This window comes from Larus michahellis, chromosome 11, assembly GCF_964199755.1.
Source record: "Larus michahellis chromosome 11, bLarMic1.1, whole genome shotgun sequence".
NCBI classification, from domain to species: Eukaryota; Metazoa; Chordata; class Aves; order Charadriiformes; family Laridae; genus Larus; species Larus michahellis.
This window is the reverse complement of record NC_133906.1, coordinates 14,342,437-14,359,075: the sequence shown is the minus strand read 5'-3', so window position 1 is coordinate 14,359,075 and position 16,639 is coordinate 14,342,437. Positions and strand designations below refer to the sequence as shown.

Here is a 16,639-nt window from a genome sequence, read left to right as displayed (position 1 = left end):
AAAGGAGCCTATTTGAAGAGTCTTATTAATATATCCTCCTGGTACCCTTTGGAGATAGAAAAGCATTGCTGCTGTTCTTATGCCTCGGAGGAGGCCTGGAGACTGAGACCAGCCCAAAACTTCCAGAGCTATCTAGGCATGGCTTTGCTCAGACTTGCAAATTCTCGTTTGTTTTGGGGATCTGGCTGTGGGTGGGACAGAGAAGCTGGTCGGAGGATTGATTTGGTGAACACCAGCTGAGCTGGGTTAGGTTATCACAGGCACGCTCTAAATTTACCAATGCAGGTAATTAGGTCTAGGATCAGTAGACTTTGTATGAAGTTAATCACGTAAAGGGGTCACCTAAAGGCGTGTTTGGAGGCACAGCACGTGCAGGTCAAGGTGAAGAGGGATTTTTGCTTGTCACTTTAAAAAGGAACATCTGAAAAGGATGTTTGCACTTTGCTCCTCATGCTGGTGTTTCTGCCGCAGGGTGTCAAGTCAGATCAGGGCATGGATCTGGCTGGACGCTCCCTCCATCCCCGAATAAGATGCAGATGGGACTGCAGCTTGAGAAACCTCCCAAAATGGGAAATACAGACCTTAATTTCAGAGGAGCTCAGCAGCCCCTCTACCTCACTTGATGCAGCGGGTTTTCTCCCCCAAAGGTGTCTTCGGACAGTTTTTTTTTCATTCTTGTTCATCGCCTACCTTTTTACAACGATGCTTTGGGCCTGGGTTTTTATTCATTCCTTATCGCATATAGTGTTAAAGAAAATGAGTTCTCATTGCAGTAATCAGTGGCTCTGCAATGGCTGTATTATACCTAATGATACAATGTCACGCTTGAATGCTTTCCCGAACACACCGTGAAATGGTGGCAGAAAGTAGTAGTTTTGTGTCTCAGTTTAAGGTAACCCTTAAACTCTTGCCATGGAGCACTCCTCAAATCTGCTTTTAGCAGAATAACAGCTTTATGGAAGGGAAGAAAGAAACAAACTCACTTCTCTTCCCGCATGGATAGATCAAACAGTACTTCACACCACTGTCTGCAGAGATAAAATGTAGAAGAAAAAGTTTACCTTAAGGGGGGAATAATTCCACAGAGTGGAACTCCATAGGAATATTTGGCTTCAGCCCTTGTTTCTGCCATGCAGTTCCTGAGTGGCCTGCTGTGTCTCTTTTCATTTCTTTGTATTTTAGTCTCCTATTTGTAAATCAAGAATGATAGTGTTTTCTTTTAAATAGAAATTTGTAGTAAGCAATTAAGCTACAGGTTTATAAGCAACATTGTAGATGTAACGTACAGTGTAAGACTTTGACTGGAGAAAAATCTCAAAGGTGCAAATTGTATTGTTTCAGCTGGAAAGCAGGTGTACACCTGTCGGTAGCCATGTGCTTTCTATTTGTTTTCTATCAAGTAGATAGTTTAATTATTTGAGTACAATTAGGCTGATGAGTGGGCTGCTTCATGGGTTTTTTGAAGCAGTTGACTTCTTCAGTTACGACTGAAGTCCCTGCGTAGGGCTGAGGGATGCCGTAGATTGCATCTGTGTGCTCTGCCGGTTTACCCAGTTACCAGTGACAAACTGGATGGCCTTAAAGTATGGCAGAGATCAAATACCCCGACTCCACAGGTCCGTCCACAGTAAACCGATAATAAAGAGAACAGGAAAGATCTTGTTTTCTTTTGTTTGTTTTGGGAGGGGATTTTTTTCAGGTCTTTTTAACATATTCATCACATGGGAAGTGCTTTGTAAGTACTGGTGTGTAGCAAGTACTTGCGTGTGACTAGAAGCGTTGCTTGGTTTGTGCTACCTGACTATCATTTCGTTTTGTGCTAGCATTTATATTAGGAAGACAAGAAGAGAATTTGGCTCTGGGCAAATGACTGACTGCTCCTTTGCCCAGCCTAGAATGAAATGGCTCCTTGAAACCTTGAGAGTCCAAGAAGCTCAAAAATCTTATGTGCCTTCAGATATCCAGATTTCCTCATGGCATTTTCTGAAATTAACACGTGTCTCTCTGAGAGCAATCTGGGAAATCACACAGACCTGCTGGGTGAGGGTCGGCCACGTGGAGGCATCGGCCCTCTGGTATCAGCAAACGTGGGTAGATCGCATCAACGTTGTGTTTGTGAAAGATATCACAGAGAGCGTTAGTCCTTGCTGTGCAGACTTTGGGCTGAGCTGGCCACTGTGCCCAAGGCTTGGTCCGGCTGGGCTGGTGAATGGACATGACATCCAAGGTGGGAGCTCATGGAAATGTGGGGGAAGCAATGAGAGGTCCCAGCAGGAGAGATCTCCCCAGGCTTCATCCTGCACCCTCTGGTGCAGCACAGTTCTCCAGTGCTGCCATGCACAAAAATATGAATGCCATCCTTTTTTTGCAGTTGACAAAGCAAATGATAATTAGGTGGAAAACTTCACTTAGGAGTTTGGAGCCCAAAGGGAAATGCCATAGAGCAGAAGTCTTACATCCAGAGGTCTCAGGAGAAATGTCACTGCTACTCGTAGCTGTTCAAATTCTCCTTGATCTGGGTCTCTTTACTGGTATGAAACATAGTTTGATTTTCCCATAGGAAAACATTCTATTTAAGACTTCTCTACTATGCAGCGGGTTTTTTTGGTTTTACGTATTTTCACTGTTTTTTGAGTTTCCATAGACGTTTGATTTGAGTGTTGGTGATTTTGACTGAGTAACAAAATACATGAGGATAAAATGCTTTTGCTCTTTGCCAAAGAAGAGAAGAAAGAAGTTCATCGTCCCCAAAAGCACTCCCAATACTCATGAAAACCAGAAAGATATCTGTGCTCATAATGACAATTGTCCCACAGATGTCGAAAATGAGCAGTTGGCCTGGAAACGTTCCTATTTGAATAAATGCCTTGGATAATGCAGCTAAATCATTTTAGTGCAGTGATTTGGACAATCCTTTGCTTTCCTATAGAAGTAGTCCCCTTTTTTTCCCACTTCTATTCATTTTTCTTTCCTTTTGACTTTTTACACCCACTCGGTCTCTTCACTCATTTTTCTCTCATTATTTTTGGCCAGCAAAAGCTGCACATACACCACTCAACAGAGTTTTTCTTCCCGTATCTCCTTCCTTTCTCCAGACACATCAGAGTGATGTACTTCTCTAGCAGTGTACATACATTAGAGAAATTCTTTCTGTTTAGAGCTATGCTTTTCCATTTTCAGGATTTTAGCAGTATTTTTTCCCTTCTTTCTTTCCCTCCCCGCCCTTTTCTGTGGGATCAGCAATCCTAAAGGTCCCCTGCATCAGCCAAGCCCCTGCTAGAGGAAGGCAGGCGTGTTGCTTGCCCAAACTCGTTCCTTATTTTCTCCGGTTCTGACATCCTCCCTTTATCCAGGTATATTGGGTTGTTTGTTTTTTTTTATAAAAAGCTCAGCTTTTCTTGCTGGGCTGTATAACGGCTTTGTGCTGCAGCTGGTCAGATTTAGTTTGTGCTCTGGCATGAATTTAATCCAACTTAGTTGACCGAATTCTTGAACTTTCCATTCTGTAAATGCACTCTACTTGTGCCGATTACTTTATTCATTTTTTATTTTATTTTTTTTTATTCAGTCCCACTTCTACTAAAGCTCTAATTTTATGAGCTCTGACAGAATTGTATGTGGAGAGATGGGGCGTTATAAAGGCATGTTCGTGTCTGGTATTCCAGTCCTGTTCTCCTTCTTCCACCAATCTCTCCCGAAGTGTCAGTAGTAATTTTTTTCAATAATTTGCTCTCATGGCTTACAATATTTGTTTTTTTTTTCTTTTAAGCAAATACATGATAGTAATTTTCCTCCTCACACAAGGTCAATTTTTGCCCTCTAATAAATAATATTTTTGTACAGATTTTATACAGAATTTGGAAAGAAGTACCCGCGGAAAACCACACTGCCTTTCTCCTCTCACGCTGCTGGGTTTGAGCCTTTCACTGTTGCTCGGAGCAACATTTCATACTGTGAACCTACATATGGTCTTCCAAAACGTACACGCCTGTGTGTGCGCAGGCACGCACACGTGTGCGAGTGTGTATGCATGCTGAAAGAGCGAGAATAACTTGTTATCTCATGATTTATGCAGGTATAGTCTAGAGGATGGAGCCTGGCTCCTCATGGGGGTGCGCGGTGGGAGAATGAGAAACAAGGGGAAAAGCTGAAATGAGAGGTTCAACGTGGAGCTGGTTTTCCCATGAAATGGCCGAGTGGTGGGGCAGGCTGCCCAGGTGCCACCTCCATCTCTAGGAGCTTTCAAGACCTGGCTGGGAACAGTGACCTGGTGTGACCCTGCACTAAATGTTTAAATGCCGAGGCCTCTCCCAACCCGCATCATCTCATCATTTTAGGATTTCATGGCCTTAAATGGCATCTTTTGTTTTCTGCTTCTCGTCTATCTTCCCTCCAGCTCTCAAAAAGTTTCTTTCTAATTATGGAAAATGATAATCTTCTGCATGTTGACAGAAAAATTTCTATGCTTGAATGTAAATAAATTACAAACTTGGAAAACAAATCCCAAGGCAGGCTAATAACTCGTGCAATGTATCTCTGCAGTAATCTCGAGCAGATATGAATTCAGCCTCAGGTGGTGGTGGTTGATTTCCTCTGTACTTTATTTGTTGTCCATGTGTTAGTTTGGTGCTTTGTTACTTCCAGAAGTAATTTGTTCTAAAGAATAGCATTTCAAAACATCTCTGGGAAGGTGTTGAATGTTTTGCTCATTTAGTGGTTGTGAAACAGGCAAACCCACTCCTTCGGCTGGTTTGCAGACTGCGAAGAAATCTGCTCTGTTTAACACTCTCTCTCTCTCCAGCTGGAAACAAAAAAAAATAAAAAAATCTGAGTGTGAACTAATGGCAGATTTCCCAGCTGGCAATTAATATTTGCCGATTTAACTTCGCAGCGCTGCTGACAGGCTGCTCCTGTGGCAGGGAGATGGATTTAGAGCTGTTGGGAGACATGCGATTAATCCCTCTGGGGAGGAGGCGGGGGTCTTCCACGTGTAGGTCTGGCCTGTAGCGATCATTTCGGTGTCCAATGTAAATATATTAGGACTTTCAAATGTTATCAAGAGCGATAAGTGCTATATATAATGGAGGTACGTTTGCTCTCAGTAGAGCTGATACAGTTCTCACTACACTGAATACATCAGGACTCTGAATACCAAAGGGATTCCATACTATTCCCATGCTGCTTTTCCAGCTCCCTCCACTGAGCCCTTTGGGGAAGGATCAATTTTACCTGGCTTTTCAGGCTGAATCCTCTTAGATGTGATTGACAGCTTAACTCCTTATAAACAGACTGCATCAATCTTTGGGGTAAATTATGGAAATTCCATTGATTTTATGCGAGGATGCGAACATGAGACAGCCTGCTCCTAGTTTGGTAATAGGAATCTTGTAGGAGTATGTCTAAGGTCTTTAGGAGTATTTTCCATTTTAAAAGACCTTTGCTCACGTTACTGAAATTCATGGAAGGGAAATCTTGGCCCTTGTGGAGCTCTCCCTGATGTAGTTCGGCTTTCATTGGAAATTAAATGTCAATAACAAGAGAGTGTGGAAAGTTTAAGCATTAGAAAAAGAATCAAAATTAGCAGAGGTCCTAAAGAAGGTCCCACAAAAAGTCCCCAAAGAAGAAATGCATGTAAGGATTAAAAAAAAAAAAAAAAGTCTTTGAGACCTAATACGTATTAGTAATAGGAAACCTTTGCTGAGGACCTCATGGCCATAGTGGTAACTCTACAGGCTCAAAGAAAAGTGGAACTGGAGCACTGCGACAGACACTACATTTGACATAGTCAATCAAAAGGTGAATAATGCCCGCTGTAACTCCTCCTCTGCTTTGTCAAAACCAAATCTTGGTTTCCCTGATACTGCAATTCTGCGTAGACTGGTGCTAGATTTCAGATACAGTCGGTAAAGCTGAAGTGGGGGAGAAAACACCATGGATGAAGCTAGTGGAAGAAGTGATGTTATCTAAAGTGATCCCTGTCCAGCATTCCCGGTGGTTTTATAGCTCCGATTTAAGGCAATGGCCATTTGGGGAGTGCAGGAGTAACTGTAATGTGGCCTTTTGTTTTTAATATGGAATTGTGTAAAGTTTGTTTTTTACAACGGTCGTACGACCGAGGCGCCCAGGAAGGGTTTTATTCGGTGACTGTTACCCGTTTCATCTTATTTAAGGACCAGTCTATTAACCTTCCCCTGTTGCCAGTCTTGACATGTATAGCCATGGTATCTCCCATAAAAACAAACAGCTTAATATTATGTATCAACTAGAACAAAGGAATTCAAGGATATTTCAGCAGCAGTATTAACATCTTTAAAAAATAATAAAAAAAAAGTGAGAAGTCTACTTTCTAATTTCTTCCTGCCTTGTAATTTAGGGCATACTGGTTGCACTGCAGTCGCCCAAGCCCACAGTTAATACGACATGCAGCTTGTCTGCCTTGCTGGAAGACCACGCCAGCATCAAAACCGTTTGGGTATCCCTGCCCCGCATGAACGTAAAGGAGGGCATGACAGGTGATTAAGAAAGGGGTTTAACAAACTGTATACACAGTGAAAATAGAAGATCTCAGCCTAAAACTCCATGGCATAGAGGAAGACAGCGGTAGCATAAGACAGTCTCAGTTTAAAGCATCCGGAGTTGCAACTTAATATTTTTGAGGGCGGAGAAGCGAGATGCGGCTCGTTATTCTTTAGGGTGGCGTCTGCTTGGCCGGCTCAAAGCCTGGCAATGGCAAACCTTCACTGCAACGATGTCAGGGAAGCTGAGAGGTGATAATGAAGCTCCTTTTGATGCAGAGTTTTAGCAGTTGAATGAAAGCAGAGGAAGAGGACGGAGGAGGATGGAGAATCAAAGTGATGGATGTGTGGAAATTACACACAAATTACTTCAGATGCACAGTGTGATTAATTCAGTTGCATGTAAAGAATATCCTATATTGCAATTTTTCTCCTAGGTTGGGGTTTCTCCCCAGGGCTGGTTGCCTTTGCTGGCAGTCGCTGCAATTCTGCAAGAAACCAAGTCCTGGTTTGGCATGAAACTGTTGCTGCAGAAAAGGCCATGTAATTTGAACAGATTTCCGGTGAACCATTGTTAGGCTGAAAATTAAAACACCGAATGTTTCCTTTTCCCCTAGTAAAAAATGCTGGGAATATTCCCTAAGAATTTGGGTTCTTTCAGAATTAGGCATATTGACTAATGGGTGACCACAGGAATCAAGAGCTGGGCTCTTCAGTGCTCTTGTTACACTTATGAAGTTACCTTAATTTCTCTAAAATTACATAAATTGTATTCAGAGAAAAACTGCTGATTTAATTAAGGGCCTCACAAGTCACCTTTTTGAGAGGTAACGTGCAGTTTGGTGCAGGGTGACGCTCCATGGGACATCTTCACCTCTGCTGAGACAGAGGCCAGGGAAAACCTTAATTAAAAAAAAAACAAGCAAACAAACAAGGAACAAACCCTGAGAGAGACCAAGAGATTGCTTTAAAAAGAAAAGGGAAAAGGTTAGAAGGTAGAGATGAGCATCAAAGATTAAGATGATTAGGTCATGGTAAAGGACGCTGGAAACTGAATGGAGGGAAATAAATGTATAGAATAAATTTTAGGGCTAGGGGAGACTCAGGCGAGGAGATGTAGAAGTGCTTTAGAGATAAAAGGACTGACACTTGAGAATAGTTGATTAAAAGCTATTCAGCACAAATGCTAATTTTTCTGGGTGCTCGGTATAAATAATCCACGGAGCAAATTGAAATTCTGAGTGCTGGGGAATACCAGCAGGCGGGATGCTGCGGATTCAATTAAGTGGCTGGAAGGAAAAAAGCCGGTGTGGTTTCCAGCAGCCTCCGCTCCCTTCCTGCCTCTCCGCTCTAGGATTTAACAGGCACTTTTTGCTAATATACTCCAGACAGCTGAATCCTACCGGAGGTGTCGTGAAGTCGGAGTAATACTATTTAAAATAAGCACTCCGCCAGAGCTTCGCGGCACAAGGTACTGATAAAGCCCTTTGTAATTCCCCAGTTGCTTTTTTGCATATTGTATTGAAGCCGTATTCTCGTTGGAGGCACACGAAGTGAGGTTATCTGCCTTCCCTCGCCCACGTGAGATGAAACTCTTCCCACGAACGTTAAAACTTGACATAGTGAGCTAATGAATGATCTCCAGATTCGGTCTGTCTGCTAGTGGCTTGAAGGCTCTTTGTGAGTAGAAACTTTTTTTTTTTTTGGTAAAAAGCTGAGTCACGGAGAGGAATTTCAATCGTAAAGTGCATTGGGTAGGGTATGGTAGGGGATTGGGTAGGGATGGGTGTGGCGGTGGTGGGGGGAATTGTGCCCCATCCCTTTGCCCAGCGCTGATTTGGGTGGTCACCGTGCGGTACAGGGATGCAGCATCCAACCGTGGCTCCTTGAGCTGTGGGTACCAATCACCTGGCTACTCCGCATGGATCAGCGCCGGCGCTGGCACCTTCCTGTGGGGTCTGCTCTGCTGCTGGAGTGTACGTGTAAATCCCATTACCTCTAATTGAGCGGGGATCAATCACAAATTAAGGCGTAAGAGGAAGGTTTCCAGGTGAGATTTAAATGGGAGGCTTTTACTGATAGTATTTTGCATTTTCCATCAAAACGTCCTAGAATGCTTTGCAAAGATTAATGAATTAGACCTCGCAACACCCCTGCATGCCAGGAAAATAGTAATCCACCCCTTACAGAGGAGGAATGGCAGTCTAGAAGAGAGCCAATGACTTTCTCAAGGTCATAGAAATGACTCTCGGAGCTTTTCTTAAATCATCCCAATTCTAGGCTCCCTGTCCCTATAAAATTGCCTGGCGTGTGCTGGTTTTCCTACAGGGGTGAAGGAGGGGCATGGAATGGCTGGGGCTACTGAATGCAGAATCCCCGTGCCCGAGCAGGGATGCAGCAGGCAGTGGTCAGTAGAGATGGGATCGTGGTGTGTAATGGCTGTAAGCGTGGAGCTGTGCTGTCCTTGGCACAAAAATCCCCATCCCGCTGCTGTACTCGCATAAAGAGTTGCCCCAAATTGGGGTTTGGGGCTCTGGAAGGGGAAGGAAATATTGCGATTTTGCAAATGCAATTGCAGCCTCCTCATCTTGTAATGATCTTGCAGAACAAAAACCAAAAAAACTAAAAACAAAAAAAAAACCTGCACACGGTAACAAACGCGTGTGATGGAGAAAACCCCAGCTTATTCCTCTGCAGCACTTTCAGTTAAAAATTCAAGAGGAGGAAGGAACCACACAATGTGGAGTGAGAAACTTGCTCGCTTGCAGTTATATTTAAATGTAAACTTTGTAGTTAAAAGCCTGTTGGCGTGACAAGCCCAAAGGAAGACATTTGTTTTCCTTTTGCGTGAGGGTTGTTCTCACGGAAAGCAGCCTGATGGGCTAAACAAAGGTTCACCTGTGGATGGCTGGCCGTGTAAAACGCATGCGGTTTGTCTCTTCCCGCAATGGCTGCGATCTCCTGTCAGGGAATGTCAGAGTTTTCCTCTTCCCTCCTTGCTTGCTTTTTGTCTGCCACACTGGCATTTTAGTTGAGAGTTTAGTGAATGCAGCTGTTCGTCAGGAATAACGCAAGGAATTTTTTTTTTTTTAAATTACTTCCGAGTAATATCTGAAATTTTAGTGGGGTTTTATTTATTTATCCTGACCAGAGGGTTGTGATCAAGATGTAGAAAAGCACTAGGGGAAGAGTTTGAGGGTATGCAAAATAGAGGTTTGCTTTGCTGTTAGAGGTCAGACGAGGCTTTGCCGGAGCAGCAGCATCTCCCTGTGCTGTTCTGGTCCAGCACCTCGCCGGGAAGGTTCCGTGCCGGGCTCTGGAGGAGATATTGGTGCCCCAGCGCCGCTGTGGTTCCTCTCTGCCGGCTCAGAGAGGAACCACAGTGAAGACCCTGTGGGCACAGGTCAATTCTGGCGACCCTTCTTCGACGCCAGTGGTCTCCACCAGAAGGTTTTCCAGTGGAAGCCACGATGCCGAATGCCAGGCATTGTTTTAAGGGGGTTATTTCCTATTAAATCTGGAGCAGGCCAAGTACTGTGGAAAACATTTGTGGGGAATATTTAGTTGTATTTTCATATGTAAGCACTCTGGCTGTATCCATGGCCCTTTAGTTTGCTATTCATGAATATTTTAGCAAATTGGTTTACTAACAGGAATGTTGCCAGGAAGCAAATGTTCCTGAATATTTGTAGAAAACCAGATTTAACTTTGAATTTGCAGTTACTTGCCGTGGAAGCCCCATTTTAGTGCTCCTCTGGGAGGACTGGCATAGCCAATTAGCAAAGCTTGTTTAGAACTGTGATTTTCGGAACCTGCCCATGAATAAACTCAAGCACAGACTGATAAAGAGCTGTTCCAGCTGTGGATAGTTACCCCTCACCATAGCACCTGGGTGCCTTGCAGGTAAACTGGTAGCAATAGCAAAAGCTCTTGTGGGATTGCAGGAACCTCTGATATTTGGCCTTTTTTTTGGATCAGAGCTGTGCTCAGGCTCTTCAGATGGAAATACTTAGAAATAAATATTTTTGGTTGGGGTGTCCTGCGTAATGTGAGGGTTTTTGAAGGGTAATTGGACCCTGGGTTCTGCTGCATTCCTCTGGCTTGAGTTGTAAAACAGCCTAAATGAAAATTGCCATGGTCCTGTTTTCATATGGCCAGTGTTTGAGTATTTATACTTGAATTCTAGAATAATAGGAGAGGGGAAGAGGGGGTGGAAATACCAACTGCCATGAATATCCACTCAGGTCAGGGACTCCAGGTGCTGGGAACTCACTGTGAGAGGTGCCAAAGGCTGGGGCAGTGTGGGACCATCACGAGCTCAGGTCCTTCTGGGCAGGGCCTTCAGGGTGCTCCTCCGCAGAGGGTAGAGATGTCTGCTTGCTCAATGTGGAGCATCATCTCCATCCCAAAGGACTCCATGGTTGCAGCAGTGTGGAGGCATCACAGTGGTGCATGATGAGGGAGCTCTTTCCTGTGGGCTCGATGCCATCAGTGAGTCGGCACTTGTGATGCCGGGGATGGGGAAAGACATGTGGAAAAGGAGGTTGGAGTAAGGAAAGCGTATTATTTAGAGCATAAAATCCATGCTCTAAACTAGAGCCAAGTGGTTTTGTTCGGTTCTGCACTCTGACAAACACAGCAGTGCCCTTGTTTGAGGAGCAGGTTCGTGCTGGTACCATGTGGCTGCTCCTGCTCTGCTGGGCTGGCATCGCCCTCCTGCGTCTGTCCTTTCTGTCCTGAGAAAAGAGCAGTCTGTGTTATGAAAATGTCAAGCTGTCGAAGCCCTTGATCACCTGAGGTTTTCTGATGCTGGATGGTTTTTGTGTGAGGGGGGGATTCTGCCCCTCTGCTCCGCTCTGGGGAGACCCCCCTGCAGTGCTGCCTCCAGCTCTGGGGCACCAACAGCAGAAGGACACGGAGCTGTTGGAGCGGGGCCAGAGGAGGCCCCGGAGATGCTGGGAGGGCTGGAGCCCCTCTGCTGTGAGGACAGGCTGAGAGAGCTGGGGGGGTTCAGCCTGGAGAAGAGAAGGCTCCGGGGAGACCTTGGAGCCCCTTCCAGTCCCTCAAGGGGCTCCAGGAAAGCTGGGGAGGGACTCTGGATCAGGGAGGGGAGCCATGGGACAAGGGGGAACGGTTTTACACTAAAAGAGGGGAGATTTAGATGAGATCTCAGGAAGAAATTGTTTGCTGTGAGGGTGGTGAGCCCCTGGCCCAGGTTGCCCAGAGAAGCTGTGGCTGCCCCATCCCTGGAGGTGTTCAAGGCCAGGTTGGACGGGGCTTGGAGCAACCTGGTGTGGTGGGAGGTGTCCAACCCAAACTGTTCTGTGATTTACTCATCTGGCCGGGACCTGGAGTGCAGGTGTGCAGCGGGAAAGTCACACTGATAGCGCTGCACCTCTCCATCCACAGCTTCCCATTGCTTTCATTACCATCAGACTTTATTCTGCAGCCCGCTGTAGGCATGTGAGAGATGTGGCCAGCTTCTCGAGAAAATTATTCATAAGAATAGTTTCCCAGAAGTGTAAACTCAGGGGTCAACCTACCTAAACACAGCAGGTACAAGTCAGATAGAATGTTGGAAAAAGTTGTCATCGGGTGTGTTTGTGAGATGCTCAGCACATCTGGAAAACATCTGTCTCGGGCTTGTAATTTGGCATTATCATTCTTGGAGTCACTGTAAAACAGGGCCTTGTGGAAAATGTTTAATACTCCTGGACACGTTGTGTTTTGTTTTAATGGTAAAATAGCTTGTTAGGTCCAAAGAAACTGGCAGAAAATCTTGCTGAAGCTGTACAGTGTCGAGGAAGTAAAAGGCTATTAAGACAAAAACCTCAGCCCCTCTGAACCCATGAGATTTTGGCTGCATTTGTGCTGGAACAGAGCTGAAAGATAATGAAGGCATTTTGTGGCCCCACACTGGCTTTCAGCTGGGTTTTATTTTACATAATGAGTCGGTGAAAATCAGAGTACAGTTACTTTGGGTTCACTTTAGAAATGGGAACAGGTTGCGGGCTGCAGTTTTGGGCTCACCGGTTATAGCTGATTCCTTTGGCTCTTTTAAAACTGAAAGGCTTTGTTTTCCTTTGTGAGTGGTGGCACGGGGCTGCTCCAGCCGACGGGAGCTCGGGGGAGCCCTTGGGACCTGGCTCCTCCCCAGCAGCTGCCCCCCAAACACATCCCCTTGCTGGCCTGGTGAGATTTTTGACAGGTTGTTTTTTTTTTTTTTTTTTAAGTCATATTTCTCCACTTTCTTAAATTGATGGCAATTTCTTAATGGATAGAAATTATTCAAAGGGTTTCTTTTTGTGTTTTCTGGAATGCTATTGTCTTTTTTCTTTTTTCTTTTTTCTTTTTTCTTATTTATTTTATTTTCTGCATTGGGCTGAGGTGTTTTTCATCATGTAATACGAACAGACATTCGGCTATTTTTTTCTTCTTTTTTTTCTTTTCAGTCTGGTTGCAGACCATGTGCTCTGGAGCAGAGAAGGCCACATTTATCTACTTAAGAGTTCCTTCCACTCACCTTTGTTTTGGAGGCTTCAAAAAAGATCAAGAATTGGGGAAATGTTTAAGAAATTATCCTTTGTTTTCTTGTTCGGTAGCATTATGGCCATGAGAGTGGGTCTAGTTTGTAGTGGCATCTGATCTGTACTGTCTTGTCTCCACAGCTGAAAGTCTTCTGTGACCAAAGCTCTGGGAATACAGTAATATAACTTATTTTTTCCTGACATTAACATATATAAAATACTACTAACAGTTAGCCCAAAAGAACACTTGCCAATGGGAAACTAACTTAAGAAAGGAGCAGCCTTGAATCCCCAAATCTTGTCTCCTTGCTCCTCAGAAAGGCTCCAGAAAAAGCCGCCATCCCCAACAAGGCGCTGGCGAACTCTGGCATTTCGAAGTAATCAGGTAGAATTACGGCATCTCTAGATATCTTTAACCTATTTACTGGCATTTCGTTCACATCGTCTCATAACGTTCATTGGATCAGAAAACAGCCTAGAGCCACATTCGCAAAATGCTTCATGAAATGTTTTGATCTGGGAGTGCAAAATATTCGTATAAGTTTCCTATGGAATATTGTATTTCTTGGGGGTTTGGTTTTATTTTTTTTTATTTATATAATTTTCCCCATTTATTTATTCTTCTAATTTTCTCCTCCTTTTGCTCACCCAGCAAACGTTTCCATACTCTTGCTGCCAGGCAATAGATTGTCATGCCCTTTGAGGGGATTTTCTTAACCAAGCATAAACTGGAGTCAGCCCATAGGAACTGCAGAGATCCTGACCTGGATATTTTTCTTAGCCATATTTCAAACGTGTGTCAGTGCTCGGAGCTCAGAATTGCTACTGGAGCCATTGCTGCCAGGCAGGAATGAGAAACCGCAAACGTAAGTCAGAATAAAATATGGGTGCAGGGTAGAGGAGAGGAGAAACACCGTCAGTGGCAGCGCTGGGTCACTCGGGCTCCTCCACGGCTGCATCCCATGGTATAAAATCCCCTTGGCTTTCCCCCAGGTTCAGACGCTTGATGGCAAAATATATCTGCAATCAGTAAGTTACAAGGAAATGTGGATAGGATTGTGAATGTTTGTTGTGTGGTTTTATTTTATTTAAAAAAAAAAAAAAAGGAATATCAATATTTAGTTGAAATGCAGGAAAAGCATTTTGTTAGGGGCATTGAAAATGATATTAAAACTCTAGATGGCTGTAACTTGTGCCTTTTGGCAGTAGAAGGGATAAGCTTTGTAGACTGCTGTGGCTTTTGAATGGTAGAGTTGGAGAACCTTCTAAAAACTCTTGTTCTAAGGAAGGTTAAAGAAAAATAATCCAACTTATTGTGTTAAGGAAAATACTTATTTAGAAATATAGAAATACTTATTTAGAAATAATATTCTAACTTACGGTCTTGGGGTGAATGAGCTTTTGAGCGCGTCGGTGTTGCCTAAAGCCGAGCCAAGGGAGGTTTATCCCCATTGAGACATTTTGAATGCTGAGTAAAGAGGAGATTTATCGACGATTTAGTTTCTGTGAGAAGTCCTGCCTTTATATGCTGCATGAAGTTATATGTGTTTCTAGGGTACATGTTAGCACCTGAATTAATCATTCTTTGAAGGTTTAAAAAAAAACCCAAACCACCTTAGCATGAACATGTATCTTCTCTTCTGAGATCAATGGTAAATGATGTGGAGGGAGGAAACTCTGGAGCACTTGGGAAGATGTTGGTCTTAATTTTTCTTTCGTTATTGTATTTGGCGTGGTACTTGTTATGGTAGGAGAAAACCAAACACCTGAATATTTCATAACAAAAAGCACAGAATAAGTAAAATATCAGCTATTGGTTTATTGCTGTTCTGTTTCCGTTGCCTGTTTACAGTTATCTTTGAAGGAAGCATGAGCTCAATGATGAAAATCGGTTATTGTCAGTAAAGGCTGTTTGTAGGAATTTAGCACCTGTAACAGGTAGAAACTGGAAGCTTTTTTTTTCTACTCTGTCTTAGTACCATGAATTCTTCCCAAATTTTAATAACAGTGAGGAGCCGAAAGGATGACGGATGAGTCGAGGGGGTTTTTGTCAAGCCAGTGACACTGGTGTTGCAGCTCCCTGCTCACACCAACTCTATAAAAAAGTCACTTTGCCACAGCCTTTGCTTCGTGCTGCTGATCGATACAGCAAAAGGTGCAGATACATGGAAAAATAGATTTTGTTACCGTAAAACAAGGGAGGAGAATTGACGTGCCCTTTTTTGAGGCTGATTTACACTTTTCTGAATCTCGTTCGGGCAATAAGGGATCTTCTCGGTAGGTTCGATCCAAGGGTTTCCTTAGGTTTGCAAGGCATCTGGGGTTTGGTCCAGGATTCTGGCGTGGATCTGGCTGTGAGACAGACAGCCTGGCAGGCAGGTGGCATCGAGCGTCTCACGGAAGGCACAGAATAAAACAAAAATAGTCTGTTTATTTTCTGTCTGTGCATTCTTGGCCCATTTTTAGCAGGCTGTTTTGAAGAAGTTATGATTAATTGGGTATTTTAATTAGCTGCTAAATAGTTCCCTACTTGATTAGTCTGATTATTTTTCTTTATTTCTGCTTTCTTCATCCAAAGGAGGGCCTTTGTCCGCGCTGATTGCAGCCTCCCAGGTCTGCTTATACCACTGGGCAAAATCCATGGGAACGGGCTCTCCCTTCTCCCTTGTTTTTATTTCCAACTCTTTGTGTGGGTTTATGCACTATAATTTTTTCCTTTGTAAATCTACTTAAGTGCATCAACTTGAAAAAAAAAGAGCATTCCAGAGCCGAGTGATGTGAGCCTTTGCACAATGCCATGTTGAAGCCTACCAGCAAGCTAAAAAAAGGCCCATTTGCACAGGTTTTTCTGCACTTTGCTCCCCGATGAAAGGGCTGAGGGCACCCAGGAACTCTTCTATTGCAACTGGTTTTCTGTGGATGGTATTCCCAACTGTGGTGGTCAAATGCTCTAAACAGTCAGCAGCACCAGGAGACAGGACGGAGTCTCCTTGCTTCTGCTGAACCAAGGGAACTCTGAGAAGATGCTGTGCTGGGCTGGAAAACCAGCCAGAGGCTGGAGCTGGAGAAGAAGCTTGAGTAGCATTTGAAGATCTGGTCCTTGTGCTCTTAGAAAATCTCGCTTCAGAGAGAACAGCACAGTTATTCTTGGTTGTAAAAGGTCTTGAGCCGCCCACAGGAGGAGTTTGAATGGCGGATCCAGGAGAAATCAGCTCGTGTGAAATGGGGCTTGGTTTTTGAGACTGGGACGAGGGTTGTTGCAGAGGTGATTTGTGAGCCCAAGGTCTTCCAGCAAACCATCCCTAAACCCCACATTCCCAACGGTGCCATGTCATCCTGCTCAAAAACCAGGCCATGTCCCACCCTGCGGCAGGTGATGCTGGGCAGAGGCATCCAGCCTGGAGCAAGGCTGGAGAGAAGGTGGCAGAAAGTGTCATCCCCAACCAGCCGCGAGCTTGGAGCAGTTTTGGTTGCACCCACAGTGCAAAGCACTTCAGCTGCTCACCTCCAGTTGTTAATATTACCATGGAGGGGAGGGAAAAAATAGCCTATGGAGAGCTCTGAAATAGGGAAGGCTGGGATTATAAAGCTTGTTTG

At 44.2% G+C, this 16,639-nt stretch overlaps 1 protein-coding gene across 9 annotated transcripts in view; it reads left to right on the top strand.

Annotated features, from left to right (window-relative positions):
• FSTL4 (follistatin like 4) overlaps positions 1–16,639 on the top strand; it is a 243,570-nt gene that overhangs the window by 81,331 nt on the left and 145,600 nt on the right. The window lies entirely within an intron of this gene.